This window comes from Muntiacus reevesi, chromosome 5 (assembly GCF_963930625.1).
Source record: "Muntiacus reevesi chromosome 5, mMunRee1.1, whole genome shotgun sequence".
NCBI lineage: Eukaryota > Metazoa > Chordata > Mammalia > Artiodactyla > Cervidae > Muntiacus > Muntiacus reevesi.
The window spans coordinates 115,865,123-115,889,093 of record NC_089253.1 but is presented as its reverse complement, the minus strand read 5'-3'; the positions used below and the strand labels follow the sequence as shown (position 1 = coordinate 115,889,093).

At 48.4% G+C, this 23,971-nt stretch overlaps 1 long non-coding RNA gene across 2 annotated transcripts; it reads left to right on the top strand.

Annotated features, from left to right (window-relative positions):
- The first annotated feature begins 5,693 nt into the window (after positions 1 to 5,693).
- LOC136169457 (uncharacterized) lies at positions 5,694 to 13,772 on the top strand. 2 transcript variants are annotated; one of them, XR_010663407.1, is made up of 4 exons: positions 5,694 to 5,838; positions 10,125 to 10,157; positions 10,606 to 10,848; positions 11,141 to 13,772. It is a non-coding gene; the product is annotated as an uncharacterized lncRNA (long non-coding RNA). The 2 variants fall into 2 exon arrangements; XR_010663406.1 differs by having other exon boundaries at positions 10,606 to 13,772.
- The last annotated feature ends 10,199 nt before the right edge of the window (positions 13,773 to 23,971 follow it).

The following is a 23,971-nucleotide window of genomic DNA, read 5'->3' as shown; positions in this document are numbered from 1 at the left end:
CAGGCAAGTGCAGAGAAACACTAGTCTGGAGGAAGAAAATGCAACAAAACCACGTGCGTAGCCCTTAACTGTTTATTAGGTTCTTTCATGTACGTGCCCCCTTCCAAAGCTCACATCTCTTCATTTTGCAGATCAGTTAAGGGGAAGTTCAGGAGCATTTAAAGGACTTGGTTCAAGGTGGGAGGTGATGGTGCAGAGAGTCCGCCACCTACGTGCAACAGCTTTCAGGCAGCGTGCCACCCCGGTCCCATAGGGAGGTCCAGAGACGGGGAAGGAGGCTGGATAAGCTACAAGGAATTATCACGACTCTGAGCGACAGGCACGAGGAGAGATGTGTGTTTGGGGGACAGGATCTACTCAGAGGAGGGGTGCTGGGGCACAGGAAGGAGCTGGGGGTTAGGGCAGGCCTCTCAGGAGCACTGGCAGCTTTGAGGATGAACAGGGCTCTGCCAGGTGGAAGAAGGATGAGGAGCAAAGGTAAAGGTGGGGGAGGCTGGGAGAGAGAGGTGGGTAGACCATCAGGCCACGGGAAAGATTGCGGGCAAAGTACAAAGGCTTAAAACATCACGTGTGTTGAGCAACGGCAAGTATTTCAGTGCAGCTTGTTGGAGGGCGAGAGAGGAGGGCGGTGAGGCTGGAGAATTGGGTCTTGGGGAACCCTGGGGTACTGTCTGAGTGACTGGGACTTGCGGGACCATTGAAAAGCCAGTGCCTGGTGAGAGTTAGAGCTCTCTGGCTCCAGGGTGGAAAGCGGATGGGCAGGGGGACTCTGGAGACAGGAAATCCTCCAGAAAGCCACTGCATTCATCCTGGCCTGAGTCAGGGAGCCCCAAACTTGGGGGACAGAAGCGGGCAGTGTGGGCAGAAGCGGACAGGCGGGAGGCGTTGAAGAGACGGAACGGGACAATTTCCTAGCCCACATCCTGAAAGACAGGGAGCTCATGGTGTAGGTCTGGCCCTCATCTAAAGGGAGAGGAACTGACCAAAGTGGAGGTGACTTCCCCCTGTGGCCAGATCAGTAGAAGGGGTGCCCAGAAGAGAGGCTCACGGGAAAGCAAGGAGTACTGGGTTAAGATAAAAAACAACAGCTTCCAGATGGCTGCAGGTAAAACATCACGATGAGGCAGCCAAGAGGGATGGTGGGGCTCCAGCACTTGGAGACCCTGGAGGGGGGAGACCCCCAAGCCTTCATCAGGGCAGAGCTGCCCACGAGTGACCTCCTCCCCTGGGCAAAGAGGCACCTCCAGAGAGCCCCTTGTGGCCACATGCTGGTACTGCAGGCTGGTTCTTGAACGAAGGGAGCGTGGACTGAGGTTGAGTCACAGGGACCGTTTCCCTTTGTACATCACAAGAGCCTAAAGCCAAGCCCCGAGCTGCGAGCGGGGGAGGTGAGGGGGCCTGGGCAATGAAGGTGTGTCTCATCCAGGCGCCACGGCTCCAGGCCCCCGGCAGTGGGGTGGGCTGTGCTGTGTACTTGGTCACTCAGTCGTGTCCGACTCTGTGCAACCCCATGGACTGTATGTAGCCCGCCAGGCTGCTCTGTCCATAGGATTCTCCAGGCAAGAATACTGGAGTGGATTGCCATTCCCTTTCTCCAGGGATTCTTCCCGACCCAAGGATCGAACCCAGGTCTCCCACACTGCAGGCGGATTCCTTACCGTCTGAGCCACCAGGGAAGCCCAAGAATACTGGAGTGGGTAGCCTATCCCTTCTCCAGGGGATCTTCCTGACCCAGGAGCAACCCGGGGTCTCCTACAGTGCAGGTGGATTCTTTACCAGCTGAGCTACCCGGGAAGCCCAGTGGAGGGGCAGAGTGTGAAATAGCTGAAAGACAGGTCTGAGAGGCTGGGAATCTGGACCCACGGGGACGACGAGTGACCACCAAAAACAGGGCTGGAGCTAGTGTCTGTGTCCCTCTGCAGCCTGGAAGTCATTTGAGAAATGATTGTTGATCACCTACTGTGGGCAAGATAGGAAACCAGAGACCACAAGGATGTTCACAAAGACACACACACACTTATAAACACAAATCACAGCATGGTAGGGACCCCAATGGATAGAAGGAGGCTTTGTGAGAACCTACTGTATAGCACAGGGACCTCTACTCAATGTTCTGTGGCGACCTAAAGGGGAAGGACATCCAGAAAAGAGGGGACATGTGTACAGGCATAGGTGATTCACTGCGCCGTACAGCTGAAACTTATACGACATTGTAAAGCAAGCATCAGTTCAGTCGCTCAGTCGTGTCGGACTCTTTGCCACCCCACGGACTGCAGTATGCCAAGCTTCCCTGTCCATCACCAACTCCCGGAGCTTGCTCAGACTCACGTCCATCAAGTCAGTGATTCCATCCAACCATCTCGGAGAGAGAGTGAGGTGTGGGATGAGGGTGCAGTGGGAAATGAGGCTGGAAAAAGAAGTGAGGTCACAGCATAAATGAGAACCCAGAATGTTGCTCCACCCCTCTGAACCCCATGATATTCATTACTGCAAATAGGACCTGAAGTCGAGGGGTAAGGGCTGTGCAGAGCTGGTTTCTCCAGAAGGGCCAGGGAAGCCCAGATCTCCTCCTTTGCCAGTTCAGAGCATGTGAAATGAATAATGCAAGCCAATGGCTCCCCACACACTCTCTAGAGGATGTTACCTGCCGCAGGTGTGCCAGGGTATTGATACCCCTCCTCCTGGGAGCACGTGGAGGACCAGGCCATTTGGCTTCGGCTGCCAGGAGCCCCACCTGCTACCCCGGTGTGTCATTCCAACGTTGTCATCTTCTACACATGCCATGGCCTGTGAAAGGCTGGGAGACATCTTTCTAGGTAAGCACGCACATGTAAGTAATGCAGCTTGAGTGTGAACTGTGAGTGCAGCAGGCAGGACGTACCTTCCCTGAGAGCTGGCCTGCTCCCCGCAGCTTCGGATGATGTTCACCATGTCACCCCTCTTTCCTCTTCCTACTGACACTGTCACATTCCCAGGACTCTGCCATAACACAATAGATGCTGGTTCAAGGAGAAATTAGAAAAACAGGAACAAATACAGTGCTTCTCATAAAACTTCTTATAAAGCTAAATTAGCTTTTTGAAGATCTATCCTTTGCTTTGAGATCATGTCCTGCCTCCTTGTTTTTTAACATTTTATTTTGAAGTGCAGTTGAGCTTTACACAACATGAGTTTGAATTGCCCGGGTAAACTCAATTTTTTACTGAATACATACCACAGTACAACACAATCCACAGTTGGTTTAACCCGCAGATAAGTAACTGTGGATTCAGAGGGCTGACTGTAAATTTATATGTGGATTTTCACCTGGAAAGGAAGAGTGGGATTCCTAACCCATATTGTTCAAGGATCAATTTATAACATTCATACAAAAAAGTGTGTCATCGTAAGCATTTCCCTGGATGAAGCTTCATAGATGAACAATCCCATGAAACTAGCACCTGGTGAAGAATCAGAGCATCTCCCTAACCCTGGACATGCTACCTTGCAGTCACTCAAGGGTAACCACTACCCTAGCTTCTAACACCGTAGATGAGTGTCATTTGCTTTTCAACTTTACATAAGTGGAATCATATACTATGTACTCTTTGGTTCTGGTTTCCCTCTCTTAACATCATATTTATGAGGCTTGTCCATGACTTTGCTGGCAATCATCCATTTATTTTCACTGCTATACAGTATTCCATTGTGTGACCATAATTCACTCATTCTGTGTTGATTTGAGTTATGATCAGTTTCGAGCTACTGAAAATAGCGCTACTATGAACATTTATATGCAGATCTTTTGGTAAAAATATAAAGTTCTGTTGGGCATAAACTTAGGAGTGGCATTGAATATATGCATACGTTCAGCTTTTGATTATACTGCCAAGCTATTTTCCTTCCAAAATGACTGTGAAAATAGCAATTTCCACCAGAAATGTATGAAAATCCTGGTTGTTCCATATCCTTGCCAATATTGGATACTTTTTTTTTTTTTTTGCTTTCATTTTAGCCATTCGGGTGGGATATAATGCCTTTTCTCCCTTTTTCATGATAAAAATACACTTAAAAATATATAATATGGTGACTTACAGAAAATGGTAGTTTTGTTGTAAAGTACTTAATAGGCAAAATTCAAAGTTGGTTTACAAATTAAGTTTGAAATTTCACACATCTCTGGACTTTTAAAAGTCTTGTATAAACATTTCAAAGGGTTTTTCATTTTGAGGGAGTTTATTTATTATCTATTTATTTACATTTGGCTGCGCTGGGTCTTCATTGCCACTTGTGGGCTTTCTCTAGTTGCAGCGAGCAGGGCTGCTCTTCACTGTGGTGCAGCTACTCTTCTCATTGTGGTGGCTTCTCTTGTTGCAGAGCACAGGCTCTAGGGTGCCTGGGCTTCAGTAGCTGTGACTCGTGGGCTCAGAAGTTGCAGTATGCAGGCTCTAGAGTGCCGGCTCAATAGTTGCTCCATGGCATGTGGCATCTTCCCGGACCAGGGATTGACCCTATGTCCCATGTGTTGGCAGGTGGATTCTTCACCACTGGACCGCCAGGGAAGTCCGGGAGTTTGCATTTTTAAACATCTCCTACCATCTCATTCTAGTACCTTTTTGCCTTATAACAAACTACCCCAAATCTTTGTGGCTTGAAACAACAGTCATTTTCTTATATCTCATAGATTCTTCTACATGAGGAATATGGGCAGGGCCCAGCAGGGTGAATCTTCCACTCCTTGTGGTATCAAGCGAGGTTGACAAGTAGTCTGGCCTGGAGAGTCAACGGTAGCACCACTCACAAGTCTGGTGACTTGAGGAATATGATAGAAGGTGGGACTCAGCTGGAACTGGTCAGTGGGAATGCCTACATGTGGCCTCTCCAGCATGATGGTCTCAGGTAGTCAGATGGCTTCCCTCAGATCAAGTGCCCAAGATAACCAAGTGGAAGCTACTTCCGAATGAGCCTCAGAAGTCACCCGGCCTAACTTCTACTACATTCTGTGGTTACAACCAATAAGGCCAGGCCAGACTTAGAGGGAGAGCAACTAGAGTCCACCTCTTAATAGGGAAATGGGAAGCTCACAGTGAAAAAGAACATGAGGGTGGCAATATCACCGTGGCCCTGTTTGGAAATTAGAGTTTGCCGCTCCCACCCCACGCCCGTCCTAACGATGTAAACCTGCTCCTCAGGCACATCGTGCCTGGGGAGCCCTGCGGTAACTGTGGTGAGACCACCTATCCACTTCTTTTATGCTCTTCTCCGTGCCCCATTTTCACGTGATTGTCTTACTCCCCTCTCTTCCTTTCCCCTTTCAGTTGATGAAACTCACAAGGACCCTAGTCCCTTCCTCCCTATCTCTCTTCACATACCTTCAAGCTCTTTGACCTCTGAGGGACAGATTACTGGAACACCTAGAACCACAGCAGGTCAAGCCCAGAAGGATCTTGCCTAATCCCATGTGCACTTTACAGATGAGGAAGTTGAGGCCTAGAAAGGAAAGGGACTTTCCCAAGATCCAACTTCAAGTAAATAGTGGAGTTCTGGCTAGCACAGCACAAAAGATAGCCTACAATGGGTCTCAAAGAATGTCAACGCTTGCTTTCCATTTTGGACTTCCTGAAACTAAAGTCACTGGTTTCTGTTTCAGGTTCAGTGCCTTACCATCACAATGTCCTTTTGGCCTCTTGGTTCAGGAGTGAAATCGATGCTGGCAGATTTCTGTGCCCAGAGAGATCTGTCCCAGCCCTGGCCTGGGTCTCAGTCTCCAGAGATGAATGGGGAAGGGGGGATCACAGATACAGCAAGTTGGGATCCACACAACCAGCCTCCCTCCAACCACCGCCTTGCACTCCCGACGTAAGTAGCTCCTTTTGATCCCAAAGTCCAAGAATTCCCTGAATTCAAGAATAAACTAGCAGCCAGTTTTGAAATTTTCTAGGCACCCGGGATCTAACTTAGGCTGACGATGACTGAAGTCAGGCTGAGGATAAACCAGAAGTGACATAAAACAAGACACAATTCTTAAGGCCAGGCCCTAGAGACAACAACTCTGTTACATTAAAGTCAATTTCCTCTGTTCACTCCAAACAAGAGGAGTCTGGGGCCTGGAGCAGGGATCCCAGGCAGGACCACCAGACATCCCACAGCATATTAGCAGCTGGACATTGAGAGAAGAGCAAGAACTTGGGAAAAAAGGGGGCTGGCACACTGCTCTTGATTCTGACTAGTAATGACACGGAGAACAGCCAGCTAGGGACTTTTTGTAACCCACCAGTCCAGTGCTTTTGGCCACAGTGAGCAGGTCTGTGAGTCGGTGAGAAACTGAGAGTGATAATGGGTGTGCTGTCAGGGAAGTCACCTTAGGCAACACCTAATGACATAAGTCACTTTAGGTCAACAGTGAGTCACCCCCAAGACCATCTGTGTGCCTGGAACGGAGGGAGAAATCGTATCTGTGCAGTATTCTGTCAAGAAGAAGTGTCAGTCACTCAGTCGTGTCTGACTCTTTGCAACCCCATGGGCTGTAGCCTGCCGCGCTCCTCCGTCCATGGAATTCTCCAGGCAAGAGTACTGGAGTGGGTTGCATTTCCTTCTCCAGGGGATCTTCCCAACTTAGGGGTTGAACCCGGGTTTTCCACATTCCAGGCAGATTCTTTAGTGTCTGAGCTACCAGGAAAGTCCATTGAGAAGAAGGGATTGAACTAATTCTTTTAATTGGTACAGCCTGTAACCTCCTTTAGGGGAGTGGCCAGTCTTACTGTTTCTGGGTCCCCAGGTACAGCACAGAGTTTGGTTCATATGAAGGGCCCCAGAAATGTTTATTATAAAGATTTACAGTCACCAGTCCATTCATTTATTGTTGTTCAGTCACCCAGTCATGTCCAGCTCTTTGCAGCATGCCAGGCTTCCCTGTCCATCACCAGCTACTAGAGGTTGCTCAAACTCATGTCCATTGAGTTGGTGATGCCATCCAACCATCTCATCCTCTGTTGTCCCCTTCTCCTCTTGTCTTCAATCTTTCCCAGCATCAGGGTCTTTTCCAACGATTCAGCTCTTTGCAATCAGGTGGCCAAAGTATTAGAGCTTCAGCTTCAGCATCAGTCCTTTCAATGAATATTCAGGGCTGATTTTCTTTAGGATGGACTGGTTTGACCTCCTCATTGTCCAAGGGACTCTCAAGAGTCTTCTCCATCACTACATTTTAAAATCATTCATTATTTTAACGTGCATCGAAGCACAACGGTGACCTTCCATAGTCCCTTCCTCCCTCCTCCCAGCAGCTCTCTGCCAGCTCTCACTGATGGGAGGCCCAGGACATGGAGAGATATCACTAATATTGTGGTGTCTGCCTGCGAGGCCAGACCCTCCCCAGGGGCCCTCTACTAAGAGTGGCAGACACAAGTCATGGAGGATCCGGTGTCTTTCTTTTTTGCTGGGGTCCCTTTCTCCAGTCCATGTCTCCTTCCTGCCAAACAAATAAAGGAACAGCTTCCTTTCCTCCACACCCACCTCCTGGAGAGAGGAAAAAAAGGGAAACACCGTCAGCGAACAGTGTCATTTCCAAGCCCGTGGTTGACCAGAGCCCGTGCCTGGCCCGCATGCACACAGTCTGCGCTGTGGCTGGGTAGAACTTTTAGGAGCAGCTGCTGCCCTGGGCATAGGGCCAAGAAACTGGGAACCCACTCCATGTTTCCCTCCAAGTTCTGCCATCTTTCTCGTTGCGTCTTACTTGGGACTTCCACAGATAATAATGGTAGGATCGATTGAGTGCTTCCTCTAAGGCAGCTGCTGTTTGAAGGACTCTAGGGATTATTGTGTTTAGTTCTTTACCCACAACTCTATGAAGTAGGCAATATTATTCCCATTCTTCAGATGAAGAAACTGAAGCACAGATGGGTTCAAATAACTTACCCAAGACCCCCAGAGGTGGAGCCAGGCTTAAATTCCCAGGGGTCTGATTCTGGACTCCACCATGGGCCAACTCCATGGACTGTATAGCCTTAGAAGCTACCAGACCCTCCACTGTGGAGTGGCCAGCCTAGAGCCAGCAGTCAATGAGCTTTGTGGCTTAGAACCATCCATGGTACTTAGAACCGTGGGTACTATACCAGGGACCAACCTCCCCCGGGCTTTGGGGACATTTCATCTCCCTTCTTCCTCTGCCACAGGCAGCACCCTTCACTCGGGCTCAGGAGCGTTGGGGCCACTGGGGAACTGAGTGGGTGGGGTAGCATGTTCCTTCTTCTAGAAAAACAACCCAAAGTCCTGTCTTGCTGTCATCTGCATATTCAGGCTGTGACACTTCAGACACTCAAGGGATGACTTTCCAGACCCCAGCAAGAAACCCCAGTCAAATGAGAAGACTCTTTAGGGTCCCTTGAACTGCAAGGAGATCAAACCAGCCAATCCTAAAGGAAATTAGTCCTGAATATTCATTGCAATGACTGATGCTGAAGCTGAAACTCCAATATTTTGGCCACCTGATGTGAAGAACTGACTCGCTGGAAAACACCCTGATGCTGGGAAAGATTGAAGGCGGGAGAAGTGGACAACAGAGGATGAGATGGTTGGATGGCATCACTGACTCAATGAACATGAGTTTGAGTAAGCTCCAAGAGTTGGTGATGGACAGGCATGCCTGGCGTGCTGCAGTCCATGGGGTGGCAACGAATCGGGCACGACTGAGCGACTGAAATGAACTGAACACCTTTCTAGCAAGATAGGAGGGAAATGGCCCTCGGGAAAGTCACTCAGCCACATGCTCTTAGGACCATCCACTTACTAGATAACAAATGTCCGCTGTGCTTCATTCTGACTGGCCAGGCAATACTTGCCACTCACTCACCCACTCTTGCTCCTTCTTCCTCTCCTCTTCATCCCCTCCCCGTAGGCTGGCTCCAACTCCACTGAGAAGCTTTGTCTCTCTGCTCCCAAGTCCTGCCTCCAGCTTTGTTCCCTTCTGCCTTGACTCATATCTGAGAATCCCTCCTCCCACTGGCCAGCCACCCCCTTAACGTGACTTGAATCCCCTCCCTTGGACTCCAACACATTTGAGGATGAAGCTTCAAGGTCCAGGAAACAAGAAAAACACTGATAGAGCTTTCAGTGGGCCCAAGATGAGGATCTGCAGACCTGAGGGTGTCCTGAGGATGACAGGACTTCCCGCTACAAGGCAGGGCTGCTGTGCTCTCTCAGGGGAGGTGGCTGCCTTTGCCCTCCTCCACTCCAGAGTGGGAGTCCTTCTGCGTTTAATTCCCTGGGTTGCTTTTGGTGGCATGCTAATATATGCAAACCAAATGCAAATGAATATAAAAAGCTATGTGATTTACTGGAAATCAGTGGCTCCCTGACAAGAAGACGAGAAGACTGTAGGGAAATTTTGGAATCTACTTCCCAAGAGAAATTTAAAAATAGAGTGTCCTAAGTTGGGGTTTGGGGAGGGGTGCGGTTGGAAGTCATTCGGAGGAAGGAGCAGTCTGGTTCTGTGTTGTTACTAAGTGACCCAGCAAAAGTCAGTGGAAGAGAAAGCATCTAGCTGCCAAGCCTTCCCCACTTCTCCTCTCTTGACTGCAAGCTCTGGTTCAGCCCCATGCCCTGCCAAAGCCACTTGATGCTGGAGGGCAGGGCACCCAGGGCATTACAGCATCTTTGAAATGAGGCATTATTTACATCCCACTCCACCTGATAGCACTCTGATATTCTCCTCTCTGCTTGCATCTCCTACGTTGACCCTCTTCTACTTGTCCTCGTTGGGTATGGCCGGTCAAGTGAACAGAATGTTCTGGAATCTGGCCAGGGGGGTTAGGCAGCAGTCTGGACGTGCCTATAAAAAAAAGGCTTCAGAGGATAGCTCTGGGATAGGTCAACTCAAGCACAAAACCTTAGGTACCTCATTTGCAGGGAGAGGGAGACCCCTCCAAGAAAGGACAGGAGAGAAGAAAGTGGCCCCAGAAGCAACAGCTTCCATTCTTCTGCCCCTAGGCTGGGATGTGGAGTAATTCCAAAAGGGAGAAACTCACGTCTTCTTGAAGATTAAAATCTTTCCACCAGTGTACTAAGCTTCATGAGAATGTTTTTCCGTATGTTAACATAACTGTTTGATGCTGCCATAGAAGTCATTTTCTTCTGGTTTTTTCCTCCAGGTAACTAGAGCTCAGATGCTTCTGGTTGTGAAGGTAATACTCCAGAAAACTCTTAACACATGTGCTGAAAATATTTTAAAACAAACTTCCCCAAGATTCAGGAACCACCTCACTGCTTCCCTGAAAGGAGGTAACCCAAACTGAACCCTCCACTCCAGGAGAGAGGAGCTGTGTTCTCTGTCTGCTCCTAACTAGGTAGGAAGTATGCTGAAAGCCAGCTTTCAACCATTCAGTATTTGGGGTTACTCAGAGAAAAGAAAATATGCTCTTCCATATATTTAAAAGGGAAGGGTACACTGTGTATCAAGCATGTTCTGTGCATCTTTTAAGTCTCCCAGTGGACATGTATCACTCCCATTGTACAGATGAAGAAACTAAGGCTAAGAGTTCAAGGCATTTGCCTAAGGTCACACAGCTGATCAATGGTTTTGGCAGAACTTTCTACTGCTCATGAGTATCCATTTTCTCTTTTTCTTTCTAGGTATGTCTTAAACGATTTTCCTTGGTCATCTTGCAATTAGGCTAACCACATCACTGAATTCTGGCCATTGAAATAGGGGACAGAAATGATTTTGCCACTTCTGGTCCTTGTTCTATCATGCCTTTTCCCATCACTATCTGGATGACCCAGGGCACTGGGAAGCTGTGAAAATGGGAGGAACTTGCTCCCTGAGTGACTACATGGAGCAGAGCACCCTTCACCCTGCCCTCTGACTTGGGTGAGGTAAACATTCACTGTGCTAATCCACTGAGAGCTTAGTTTGTCCTAAGAGCATGGGGAAGGTAAGATCTGAAGCCCAATCCATCAGGCTCTAAAGACTCTTCTCTCTCATTAAGCCATACTGCCACAAGTCCTGCAGAAATAACACAAATCCAACTCTAAAATATTGCCTAATCCCACAGCTCACCTCTCTCCTGCCACGTCTCTCCCACAACCAAGAACAAGATTCTTGTTTTGTTTGTTTATTATTATTCAACTCTTTGCTTATTATTATTCTTGTCTGTTTATTATTCAGCTGTGCCAGGTCTTGGCTGTAGCACGTGGCATCTTTTGTTGCAGCCCACAGACTCTCTGGTTGCGGCACGTGGGGCCTTAATTCCTTGACCCGGGATCAAACCCAAGTCCCCTGCATTGCAAAGGAGATTCTCAACCACTGGACCACCAGCGGAAGGCCCAAGAACTAGATTCTTAAAGACTTTAGAGGAAACTGGGAAGGCCAATACATAAAATCAAGCAGACAATTGGCAAATATTTGTTGATGGCCTACTACCTGCCAAGTCTAGACAAAATTATTGAGGTCATGAGCTCATCCATGCTCTCCTGGATGGGTGTGGGTCAGAGGATAGAGGGGGAGGTAGGCATAAGCCTATTCTTTTGTAGCAATGATGAGGTTAATGAATCCTTGATTCTCCCTTTGTGTTCATGAGCTGCCTGGGGAGTGTCTGATTTTATATTTGAGAATAGACTTTCAACTAAGAAACAGCTTTCAAATTCGAAATACATTATTTTCCTGAAGTTTCACATTTTACAGATGGGCAGACTGAGACTCAGAAAAGCTTAGGTAGGGCCCCAGGCCACAGCGGCAGCAGTTAAATTTGAACTCTGCTTTGTCTGATTCCAAAGTCCTTGCTCATTGCACCCTCCCTGTGTTTCTTAAGCCAGACCGCTCTTCAGAATCACCAGGGGAACAGTTCAAATACAGATTCCTCGGCCTGGTGCCAGACTCCCAAGTCACTGACCCGGGGCTGGCCTCAGCATTCTCTCTTCACACGCACATCCCAGACAAAAGCAAAGACCAGCCAAGTTGGGGTCCAGTCCTTGCAATGGGGAAGACTAAGAGGGTACATGGATACTGAGGGAGTGGGCGGAAGGAAACAAGAAGGGCCTTCTATGGCTTCGTCCAGGGCTGGCCCTGCTCACAGTCAAGATCCTGGCCGGGAGACCCAGAGAACAATTAACGAAATCAAGAAAAGGCCTTTCCTCCCAGCCGTTCTCCTTACATCTCTACCGTGGGAAGAGGGTATCTTGCCTGTGGAATGCTGCAGCACAGTCATCTCTAGACCTATTTTTTTAACCTTCGCCAGGGATGAAGAAAGAAAGGTCTGTCAAGGTTCAGAAAATGCTAGTCATTGTCCTGATTCACCAGACTGCCTTGATTTAGTGCTCATTGCGTCCAAGACTGTCCTCTGAGAGGTGCTGGAATGAAACTGACTGCCGCGTCATTGTGGAAGCCAATTCATGAAGAAAGGAGCCAAGGACGGCTGGCAGGTATTGTTTAGCCACGAGGAACTGAAATGTTGCTTGAAGAAACACTTTGGCATATTTGCACATCAATAGGCCCTACAGGAGCTCTCCTGCCATTTTTCGAGAGCTTGGTTTGTACAGGTTCGCAATCCCCTATCCATAGGTTGACCCTATCGTTTACCATCCAAACTGGGCAGTTGTAACAGTGAAACCTGGGGGAGCTATTAAAAATTTCACCAGGACAAGGGTAAACCAGAATGTCCCAAGCACACTGGAATGTATCCCAAACCCCGAGGACAAGTGGGTCTCAGACTCAGACTTTTCAAAGATTTTATAGATAATGCTGCACATCTGTGTCCATGTGTGTGTGTCCTGTGTGTGAGTGTGCATGCTAAGTCGCTTCAGTCATGTCCGACTCTTTGCAACCCTATGAACTTTAGCCCGCCAGACTCCGCTGTCCATGGGATTCTCCAGGCAAGAGTTCTGGACCACTTCAGGCCCTCTTCCAGGGGATTTTCCCAACCCAGGGATCGAGCCCACATTTCTTGTCTCCTGCACTGGCAAGTGGGTTCTTTACCACTAGCGCCACCTAGGAAGCCCCTACACATATAAACACCCTAGAGGGGTCTCGGGCAGCTCCTCATGCTCAAATATTATATTCCTGCAGCAAATGTATGAATGTTCACAAGCAGGATAAATAGATATGGATACTTGAGGTCAAAGTTTGCGATCTAATGATGTATGAAAAACGCCTGTTTTCAGGAAATTTTGGAAATTTTTTTCAAATTGTGGAAATGGCTTGTGGACCTGTACCAGGAGCTCTAAGTACTTTCCATGGTGTGACAAAGATGCTAGCCGCTCCAGTGTAAAGATCCTCCCCTTCGTTGATAGCGGATAAGTGGACCCCTGGCCATCTGGAATTTCCCAGTGTTCCTTGCAGCTCGGTGTGGTCATGTGACTGAGATCTGGCTGATGAGGTTTACAGGTGGAAAGATGTGATCAGGACTTGACGCACATGTACAGGTACAGATGCACCGGTTGTTGATAGAGGGCATCCATTCTGATTAGTCAAAATCCGTGTTGTAAACACTTTGAAAATTACTTCTGGTGTGAAACTTCTAGGAAGTCTCTTTAAAGAGATGGGTGTACACTTCTCCCCTCCTCCCTCCTGGCTGGAGTGTGGACATGATGGTCGGACCATGAGTATCCACTCCACTTTGGACCTCGAAGCTGAAGGCCACACTCTGGAAAGGATGAACCAGAAAGTTGGAAGGATCTTGGGTTCGGATAACTCCCTGGATGGCCTACTACTGGAATTTTTATGTGAGAGAATAAAATCTTATTGACTTGTCACAAATTCTTTATATTTTCTTGTTTATTCACTAAGTCGTGTCAGACTCTCTGTGATCCCATGGACTGCAGCATGCCAGGCTTCCCTGTCCTTCACTATGTCCCAGAGTTTGCTCAAGTTCATGCCCATCAAGTTAATGATGCTGTCTAACCATCTCATCCTCTGCCACCCTCTTCTCCTTTGGCCTCTGATCTTTCCCAGAGTCAGGGTCTTTTCCAGTGAGTTGGCTCTTCACATCACGTAGCTGAAGTATTGGAGCTTCAGCTTCAACATCAGTCCTTCCACTGAATATTCAGGGTTGATTTCCTTTAGGATTGACTGGTTTGACCTTCTTGCTGTCCAAGGGACTCTCAAGAATCTTCTCCGCACCACAATTCGAAAGCATCAGTTCTTTGGCTGTCAGCCTTCTTTGGGGTCCAACTCTCACAACCGTACATGAATACTGGAAAAACCATAGCTTTGACTATATGGACCTTTGTCAGCAACGTGATATCTTTGCTTTTCAATACGCTGTCTAGGTTTACCATAGCTTTCCTTTCAAGGAGCAAGCATCTTATAATTTCATGGCTCCTCTGTCCATGGAATTCTCCAGGCAAGAATACCAGAGTGGGTAGCCATCCCCTTCTCCAGGGCATCTTCCCAACACAGGGATCGAACCCAGGTCTCCCTCGTTGCAGGCAGATTCTTTGCCGTCCAGTCACCAGGGAAGCCCAGCTTTCAGAGAGGCTTTTAGATCCCTGTATCTTAGCTGGGCGGTCTGGTTTTGTGTTGGCTGCAGCCTGCAACTCCTCCTTCCTATTGGATGAGCATCTCCCATTGTACAAGGTCTTGGTAAATGGCTGCTTTGGAGACCGAACAGGCCAGGTGGTCCTTCTCTGTGCCCAGGCATCCCGGTTGAATCCCAGCTTGATTCAATATGATCCTTCGGCTAAGACTTCGGTTTTGAACAAGAGATGCAAAGCACAGAGGTGCTAGAATTCTTTTTCAGGGATGAGGGGTCCAAACTAGGCCGTTCTGACTGACAAGCATTTATTTCAAAAGCCTTCTGCTATTTTCGGCCTATTTCCTCAAAGCCCCACCCTACACTTTGCTCCCAATAAATTCCCCTTTTGGTTACGACAACCAGACAACTGTTTCTTGCTGCTGAAAGCCTTCCCCCAGTTGTGACAGGCTACAACCATCAGTAACCTGCCAAACAGCTGCTCCAACCCTTTCTTGCTAACAGAATCCCATGTTTCCATTTGTTCACCCACCAGGCTCAAGTGGACAAATCATGATTGGGCAGTCCCATTCCTTTGTCCGGTGATTGGTTTAGTATTAGACCTGGGACCTAGGTCTGACCAGGGAACCAAGAAGAAGTTGCTAGTAGCTTCTGAGAAAGATTTTCCTCACCGACTGCATTGTTGCCCTCTTTCTTCCTGCTTGAGAAGCTGCTGCATGAGAAAGGAAGCTTGGAGCCACTGCAGCCATCTTAGCACCATGAGGGAAGATAGTGGTAGCCATGAAGAAGACAGAGAGAGAGGTGGAGGAGCTTGAGTCCTCGATGATCTCTCAGAGACATCACCCCAACCCCAGAACCACCTCATCTGATCTGCTGCTTTGTCATGATCAATGAGTCCCATCATTTAGTTCTTTATTTCAAAAGTTTTGTTATTTGCAACCGAAGGATCCTGATCTACTGATTCACTGAATTTCACTGTTTTCAAAATTATTAATCACATGTTGTTGAAGTTAGAAGAAAACCTGGGCAATCAACTAGCTGTGAGTTGCTTTGAGCTGCTTTGTGATAGAAGAACCTGAAGCAGATATAGAGACAGAACCAGAAGGAGAAGCCAGGCCACCCGAGTCTTACCTCTTAGCAGGTACTCCAGCACCCCGAGGAGACTGAGTGTTCAGGGCAGGACAGTGTGGGGAGCATCTTTTCTGTAACATCTTACAGAAAATCCCAAATGAAGTTTCTGGCCAACCCAATTATTAGTTTTGTGAGCACAAACTTAAAGCAATTATATTTAAAATTTATGACTTTAAAAGGTTTGAATACTAAATCAGATTCTCAGGATTTTTTCCCCCTTTGTTCAGTTTTGTAGTTTTTACTCTCAGAAAATAAAATTCTCAAAATCATATAGCTTCTTTGTTTTGTGTTTGAGTGATTCATTCCTGTTTGACCTACTTTCTGATCAGTTATGTATTTGCTGTGTAATAAACCACATAGAACTTACTGTCTTAAAAAAAAAAAAAATAGCTTACTAGCTACAGTGCAGGGTTGAGCCGTGTTACCTTCCATTCTCTGACTCAAATTCCCAGCTTCTTTTTATTTCCTAATCAAGACTTCTTTTCTGGTTGAGTCACAGGCAGATCTTTGAAGCAAAATCAGGACGTCAGGTGCAGAGGTGGGGACAGGTCAGGGGAGCCACTTTGGGGGTCACTGTTCTTTGCTGGAAACAGAGGAACAGGGAAGAACTGCTCAAGGGAGTTGGGGCCAAGAAAGCACTTGCCTTTCCTACATCCTTGCTTTTATCTCCCTGTGTCCCCATACTGGGCTTCTTGACTCTTTTCATCTTCTCAAAGAAAAGAAACTCAAGAAAACACTTAAGCTGAAACCAAAATGATCTCCGCCCCATTCAAGACAACTCTATGGCCACAACTGTCAGTGGTACCCGTCTCTTGGTCTCCCAGCACTATTTTCCATGCCTCCTCCTTCCTCATCCCACGTTCCAGCAGGAGCCAAGTCCGACCCTCAAATTTATCCTTCATTAGGCCTTTCCTGAGACATCCCCTGAGACTTAATTTTCTTGGGCTCCAAAATCACTGCAGATGGTGACTTCAGTCCTGTAGTTAAAAGATGCTTTCTCCTTGGAAGAAAAGCTATGACAAACCTAGAGAGCATATTAAAAAGCAGAGACATTACTTTGCCAACAAAGGTCCGTCTCATCAAGGCTACGGTTTTTCTAGTAGTCATGTATGGATGTGAGAGTTGGGCCATGAAGAAAGCTGAGCACTGAAGAATTGATGCTTTTGAACTGTGGTGTTGGAGAAGACTCTTGGACTGCAAGAAGATCCAACCAGTACATCCTAAAGGAAATCAGTCCTGAATATTTATTGAAAGGACTGATGCTGAAGCTGAAGTTCCCATACTTTGACCACCTGATGTGAAGAACTGACTCATTGGGAAAGACCCTGATGCTGGGAAAGATTGAAGATGGGAGGAGAAGGGGACAGACAAAGGATGAGATGATTGGATGGCATCACCAACTCAATGGACATGAGTTTGAGTCAACTCTGGGAGCTGGTGATGGACAGGGAAGCCTGGTGTGCTGGAGTCCATGGGGTCGCAGAGTCGGACACAACTGAGCAACTGAACTGAACTGAGACCCCCCAAGAAAGGAAGTGAGCTTTGAGAGCCTGGAGGAAAGCTCTGACTCATCAACCCCCACCCTCACTCAGAACCTGATTAGGGGGGTGGGGGGCTCACCCACCTTCAGTCTCTCCCCCTTTAAATCTGCCTCCCTCACCTGGTCCTGTGTTCCCAGGGCCCAGCACATCCTGGGTTCCTAAAACGTGTTTGCAGAATGAATTTATGCAAATTCATTGAAATATGCAAATTAATTCATTGCAAATGAATGAATAAATGAAGGAAGGAGCATGAAGCAGAGCAGAGACCGCTGGATGGAAGAGCCTCCAGTCTATGGAGCTGGCAGGGCGGTGAGTCACACAGCTCTCCACACCTCTAAGGCAAACTCTGAAAACCATTAGCAGGCCATTAGCTCTGACTCAGGCCCAGCTGGCAGAGAGTGGGCTTTAGTCACTCAGCTGCGGGGTTCACACACGGGTGCCCATCCCGTGGACCAACAGCCTTGCCTCCGAACCCAGCGCCTCTGGCCAGACCCGGGCTCAGGCCTCCTGCCATCGTCCTGCCTGGGCAAAGCCGCAGGGTGGAAGCTGTCTCACGGCCTGTGTATCCCCAGGAACAGACTCACCAAAGCGGTTATCAGCTGCTCATTAGGTGCCAGCAGCTTGAACACACAGATATCTTTCAGGTCACACAGTGGTTCTGTGAGGCGGGTCCTCTTCAGCCCTTTGCAGACGAGGAAACCAATGCAGGCGAAGAAGCTGTGACTTCCTTGAGACCACGCAGCCATTTTGATAGCAGAGACCCAGGGCTGGGTTTAGACCACATCCTTTCGCTCTCAAGGCCTGTTCCTTCCAGCAACCATACAAACTCAAACGCATCTGGGGCCTGGAGGAGGGAAGCCAGCATCCCGGAGTCCGGGCTGTTAATGCCCCTTCCCTGACCCACGCTGGGCAGGGGAGGGGTCCACCCTGAGGGTCCCGTGGTTGGGCCCCTGCAGCATCGAGATGCCCCAGATGGGGAAGGGAGGACCCTTCTGAGACCCACAGGGCCTGGGTGGGGTCTGATGGCCAAGGGTGATCCTCCTGGTTCTATCCCAAACCCCGAGGACTTCCTCCTTTGCTGAGAGTCTTGGGCCCACAGCAAAGGGCTGGGGGTCACGACACAAGCCACACTCTGGAAGGACTGAGTATCCTGGGGGTGAGAGGAGAGTCAGAGCCCATGAACCCAGCAAGGGTGAGATGGTTCAGTGCTTGACCCCAGAGCAGGACGATTGATTAAGAGAGTGCGCTCGTGACGGGAATTCAGACAGGACAGAAGTTCTTGTGACCTCGTGGACTATTGCCCACCAGGCTCCTCTATCCATGGAATTCTCCAGGCAAAAAGACTGATGTCAGTAGCTATTCCCTTTTCCAAGAGATCTTCCCGACCCAGCAATCAAACCCAGGTCTCTTGCATTGCAGGCAGATTCTTTACCATCTGAGCCACCAGGGAAGCCAGAACCATTCTTATTACTAGCTAGATGTTGTATTTGCAGCTTTTGCTTGATTGAGTTTGGGTTCATATTCCCCCATATCTCCTCATCCTCCCTTTTGATTTGTACTTTGGGTGGTTGGGAAGTCACAGTGATCATTAATTGCAGGTCTAGAATATGCTAGATGAGTCTTCAAAGTTTGGTCCCTGGACAGATTGTGGCACCATTTCATGAAATGCAAATTCTGAGCCTCACCCCAGACACACTGATTCTGAAACTCCAGGCGGGGCTCATTAACTAGTCTTTTTGTTTGTTTGTTTTTTTAATTCTTTTTTTTAAATTTATTTTTATTAGTTGGAGGCTAATTACTTTACAATATTGTAGTGGTTTTTTGCTATACATTGACATGAATCAGCCATGGATTTACATGTGTTCCCCATCCCGATCCTCCCTCCCGCCTCCCTCCCCATCCCATCCCTCTGGGTCTTCCCAGTGCACCAGGCCCGAGCACTTGTCTCATGCATCCAACCTGGGCTGGTGGTCTGTTTCACCCTTGATAGTATACTTATTTCAATGCTATTCTCTCAGAACATCCCACCCTTGCCTTCTCCCACAGAGTCCAAAAGTCTTTCTGTACATCTGTGTCTCTTTTTCTGTTTTGCATATAGGGTTATCGTTACCATCTTTCTAAATTCCATATATATGCATTAGTATACTGTATTGGTCTTTATCTTTCTAGCTTACTTCCCTCTGTATAATGGGCTCCAGTTTCATCCATCTCATTAGAACTGATTCAAATGAATTCTTTTTAATGGCTGAGTAATATTCCATGGTGTATATGTACCATAGCTTCCTTATCCATTTGTCAGCTGATGGGCATCTAGGTTGCTTCCATGTCCTGGCTATTATAAACAGTGCTGCGATGAACATTGGGGTGCACGTGTCTCTTTCAGATCTGGTTTCCTCGGTATGCCCAGGAGTGGTATTGCTGGGTTGACTAGTCTTTTAATAAATTCTCTGGTGATGTTAATACATGCTAAACCCACTGCGCTAAGTGTTTACAAGAAACCTCATTCAATCCCACAAAGACTAAGGAAGTGGGAATTAAGATCTCAGACTTACAGATGAGAAACAGGGGTTTGGAGAAGTTAGTGACTTGCCCCAGGCCCTCACCTGGCAAGTAAACTCTGGGTCTGTGGGGCCCCCTGCACAATTGCCTTCCCCTCACTACTGCAATGCCTCCCAGAGGAGGAATGTATTTGCCCTCAGGCAGACGCGGGAGGCAAAAGTAACTGGTAAAGTTGGAGCACTCCCCCAGGCTGCTGAATAGATAGATCTGTTCTTGTTTAGTTGCCATGTTGTGTCTGACTCTTTTGGGACTCCATGGACTGTAGCCCACCAGGCTACTCTATCCGTAGGATTTCCCAGTCAAGAATACCTGAGGGTGGCATTTCCTTCTCCAGGGAATCTTCCCAACCCAGGGATCGAACCTTCATCTCCTGTGTCTCCTGCATTGGCGGGCAGATTCTTTACCTCTGAGCCACCAGGGAAGCCCAGTGAAAAGTTTACCTAGCTAATTTTATATGGTTTGCAAGAACAATTGCACTGTAATCTTTTATGAAAAGAGGCAAATATTTAGCCCTAGGGCTATCCCACTATTAAGTCGGCACTAAGAAGCCATCCCCAGTGGTTTGCAATGCAACCAGAACACCATCTGCTAAGCATGCATCTCAGCAGCGCGGAGACCTATGGGTGTGACCGAGGATGATGGCACTATCAGTGACACGCTGAGCTCCTCCAGCCTGAAGAAACTGTCCTAGAGGCTTTGTGATTTCTCTTTCACCCGGTATTATTATGCCCCTTTAACAGATGAGGATGCTGAGGCCCAAAGAGGGTGGAAGACAAAAGCTCCCAAGTAAGGGGGCAGCGTTCTGGCCTGCCTGGCTCTAAGGAGCGTCCCTTCCAATATGCTATCCTCTGAGAAGCCGGTTCTCAGAGCCAGGCAGTCTTGTCCCGGCCTCCGCACGCAGGCCCACTTCCCCTCCCCGTTCCCTGCCCCAGAAGTCGGCCCACTGGACGCCTCCCGCACAGGTGGGGAGAGCGCGGGACACCGGGGACGGAGGAGCCCCAGCGGGACCCGCGAGTGGCCACACGATGGCGCTATGGTTCAGGAGACTCGGGTGCTGCCCGACACCAGCTCCGAGGACCTGGGACCCTGGCAGGACGGGGCCCACCGCGCCAGAGCTGCCTCGAGAAGGACTGGACCCCGAGCGAGCAGAAGGGTTGTTGAGGACGCTCTCCCAGGCCCGTGCCACCGGAACCCCTCTCCCCCCTCTCCTCCATCCGGGCTGGGGCACGGAGGCCTCCTCCGGGAGCGCAGCAACCGGTGGCGAGCCCCGGACTCCGCAGCGGCCAGCAGGCAGCGGCCAGCATCGCGGCTGCTCGCTCCCCGCCGTCCCTTCCTCCTTCCCCCTTGGCTCCTCCCCCGCCCGGCCAGCCAGTCCCAGCCCGCTGCTCTCAGCTCAGCTTTTTTTTCTTTTCTAGCAATTGAAGTACAGTTGATTTACAATATCGTGCGAGTTTCAAGTGTACAGCAGAGTGATGCACATACACTTTTTCAGATTATTTTCAATGATGGGCTATTACAAGATACTGAATATATAATTGAAAAGGATGCTCGCAAGTTGAGGGTTTTAAATATTGCAAAACGAGGCATCACAAATGATCTCGTCACTGAGATTCGGGCGCTTACTTTAAAACTCAGCTGGTGAATTTCCCTGACTTCCCCCGAAATAAGTAACAAGAGTAGGAGTCAGTCTTGTGCCTTCTGTCACCTCTCATTCCCAAAGAGGTGAAAAACACCTCTTGGGGAGGCGGAACTTTGTGTTCAAATCCTGGGTCAACCGATAAAAATGACGTGACACCAAGAGTTTTTTCATCTCCTTGAGCCTCACTTTTTGCATCAATAAAATGGAAATAATACTAGTACTCACCTCATGGGTTATTCAGTTCAGTTCAATCGCTCAGTTGTGACCGACTGTTTGCAACCCCATGAACCGCAGCAGGCCAGGCCTCCCTGTCCATCACCAACTCTCAGAGTTTACCCAAACTCACATCCATTGAGTTGGTGATGCTATCCAACCATCTCATCCTCTGTCATCCCCTTCTCCTCCCATATTCAATCTTTCCCAGCATCAGGGTCTTTTTAGTATTGGAGTTTCAGCTTCAACATGAGTCCTTCCAATGAACACTCAGGACTGATCTCCTTTAGGATGGACTGGTTGGATCTCCTTGCAGTCCAAGGGACTCTCAAGGGTCTTCTCCAATACCACAGTTCAAAAGCGTCAATTCTTTGGCGCTCAGCTTTCTTTATGGTCCAACTCTCACATCCATATATGACTACTGGAAAAACCATAGCCTTGACTAGACGAACCTTTGTTGGCAAAGTAATGTCTCTGCTTTTTAATATGGTAATATGCTGTCTAGGTTGGTCATAACTTTCCTTCCAAGAAGTAAGCGTCTTTTAATTTCATGGCTGTAGCCACCACGTGCAGTGATTTTGGAGCCCCCCAAAATAAAGTCAGCCACTGTTTCCACTGTTTCCCCATCTATTTGCCATGAAGTGATGGGACCACATGTCATGATCTTAGTTTTCTAAATGTTGAGCTTTAAGCCAACTTTTTCACTCTCCTCTTTCACTTTCATCAAGAGGCTCTTTAGTTCTTCTTCACTTTCTGCCATAAGGGTAGTATCATCTGCATATCTGAGGTTATTGATATTTCTCCCAGCAATCTTGATTCCAGTTTGTGCTTCTTCCAGCCCAGCACTTCTCATGATGTACTCTGCATATAAGTTAAATAAGCAGGGTGACAATACACAGCCTTGACATACTCCTTTTCCTATATGGAGCCAGTCTGTTGTTCCATGTCCAGTTCTAACTTTTGCTTCCTGACCTGCATACAGATTTCTCAAGAGGCAGGTCAGGTGGTTCCCATCTCTTGAAGAATTTTCCAGTTTGTTGTGATCCACACAGTCAAAGGCTTTGGCATATGGGTTATTAGAAAAGTTAAATATGTGTAAACCATTTAGAGTAGCGCTCTGACACGTAGGAAGTACTCATTAAATGTTACCATATTTACTTCCCTCTGACACACTGCGCACACCAGTGATTTGGCACTGAGTACAGACAGACAGCCTCGGGCTTTTGGTTGACTTTTCACGTAGGCTGTCTCAAGGCCAGAGGGCCGTCTTATGTAACTGCATGCTCTGGGTCTATGTGCTCTGTGCTCCTTGCCTGGGGCATGTAATTAGACTGGGTCATGGGTCACCACAAACCACAGCCTCCAGCTCAACCCCTGAATCTATCTCATCTCCTCCAGGGGGTGGGTTCTCACATAAATCTGCTGATGCAAGTGCTGAGTGCTCCCATTGTCTGCTGTGGGGCACATGGTTCCCAGTTCTGAGTAATGAGAGTCTTTTTTATATATCATTTTATTTATTATGCTTCCCGCGTAGTTCAGTCAGTAAAGAATCGGCCTGCAATGCAGGAGACCTAGGTTCAGTTCCTGGGTCGGGAAGATCCCCTGGAGGAGGACATGGCAACCCACTCCAGTATTCTTGCCTGGAGTATCCCAATTTATTTATTTATTTATTTGTGGCTTCGCTGGGTCTTTGTTGCTGCAGGCAGGCTTTCTCTAGTGTGGAAAATGGTCGCTATTCTCTAGGTGCAGTGTGTGGGCTTCTCACTGCAGTGGCTACTCTTGTTGTGGAGCATGGGCTCTAGGGCGCTCGGGCTTCAGTAGCTGTGGCATACAGGCTGCGTTGCTCCATGAATGTGGGATCTTCCCGGCCCCAGGATCGAACCTATATCTCCTGCATTGGCAGAAGGATTCTTTAACCACCGAGTCACCAGAGAAGTCCCAAGAGTCTTTTTTAATATTTATTTTTATTTATTTCTTTGGCTGCACTGGGTCTTAGTTGCAGCATGTGGGATCTTTTAATGGAAGCATGAAAACTCTTAGCTACAGCTAAGAGTGTGGGGTCTAGCGTCCTGACCAGGGATCAAACCTGGGCCCCCGCCTGCCTTGGGAGCTCCGAGTCCGAGTCGAAGCCACTGGACCACCATGGAAGTCCTGATGACTTATATTCTCCTCTAGGCCAGGAAGCCCTGCCTGCTCCCTGGGGCTGGGGAGATTTCAGGAGTGGGTTGGCGATGGTGTCAGACTTGTTCTGTTTCCACTCAGGATGGGAGAGACTAGATGCTCCGCAAAAGGCCTGCTTGGGCAGAGAGGAGGAAGCTGGCTCCAAAACCTTGGCTTCTAGAACCTTAGCCAGGTTAAGACAGTGTGGTGCACTTGCCTCTGGCTGGACTTGACCACACAGGGTAACAGGTCAGCTTGTAGATGTTTGTGTCTGGAGTTCTTTGGGG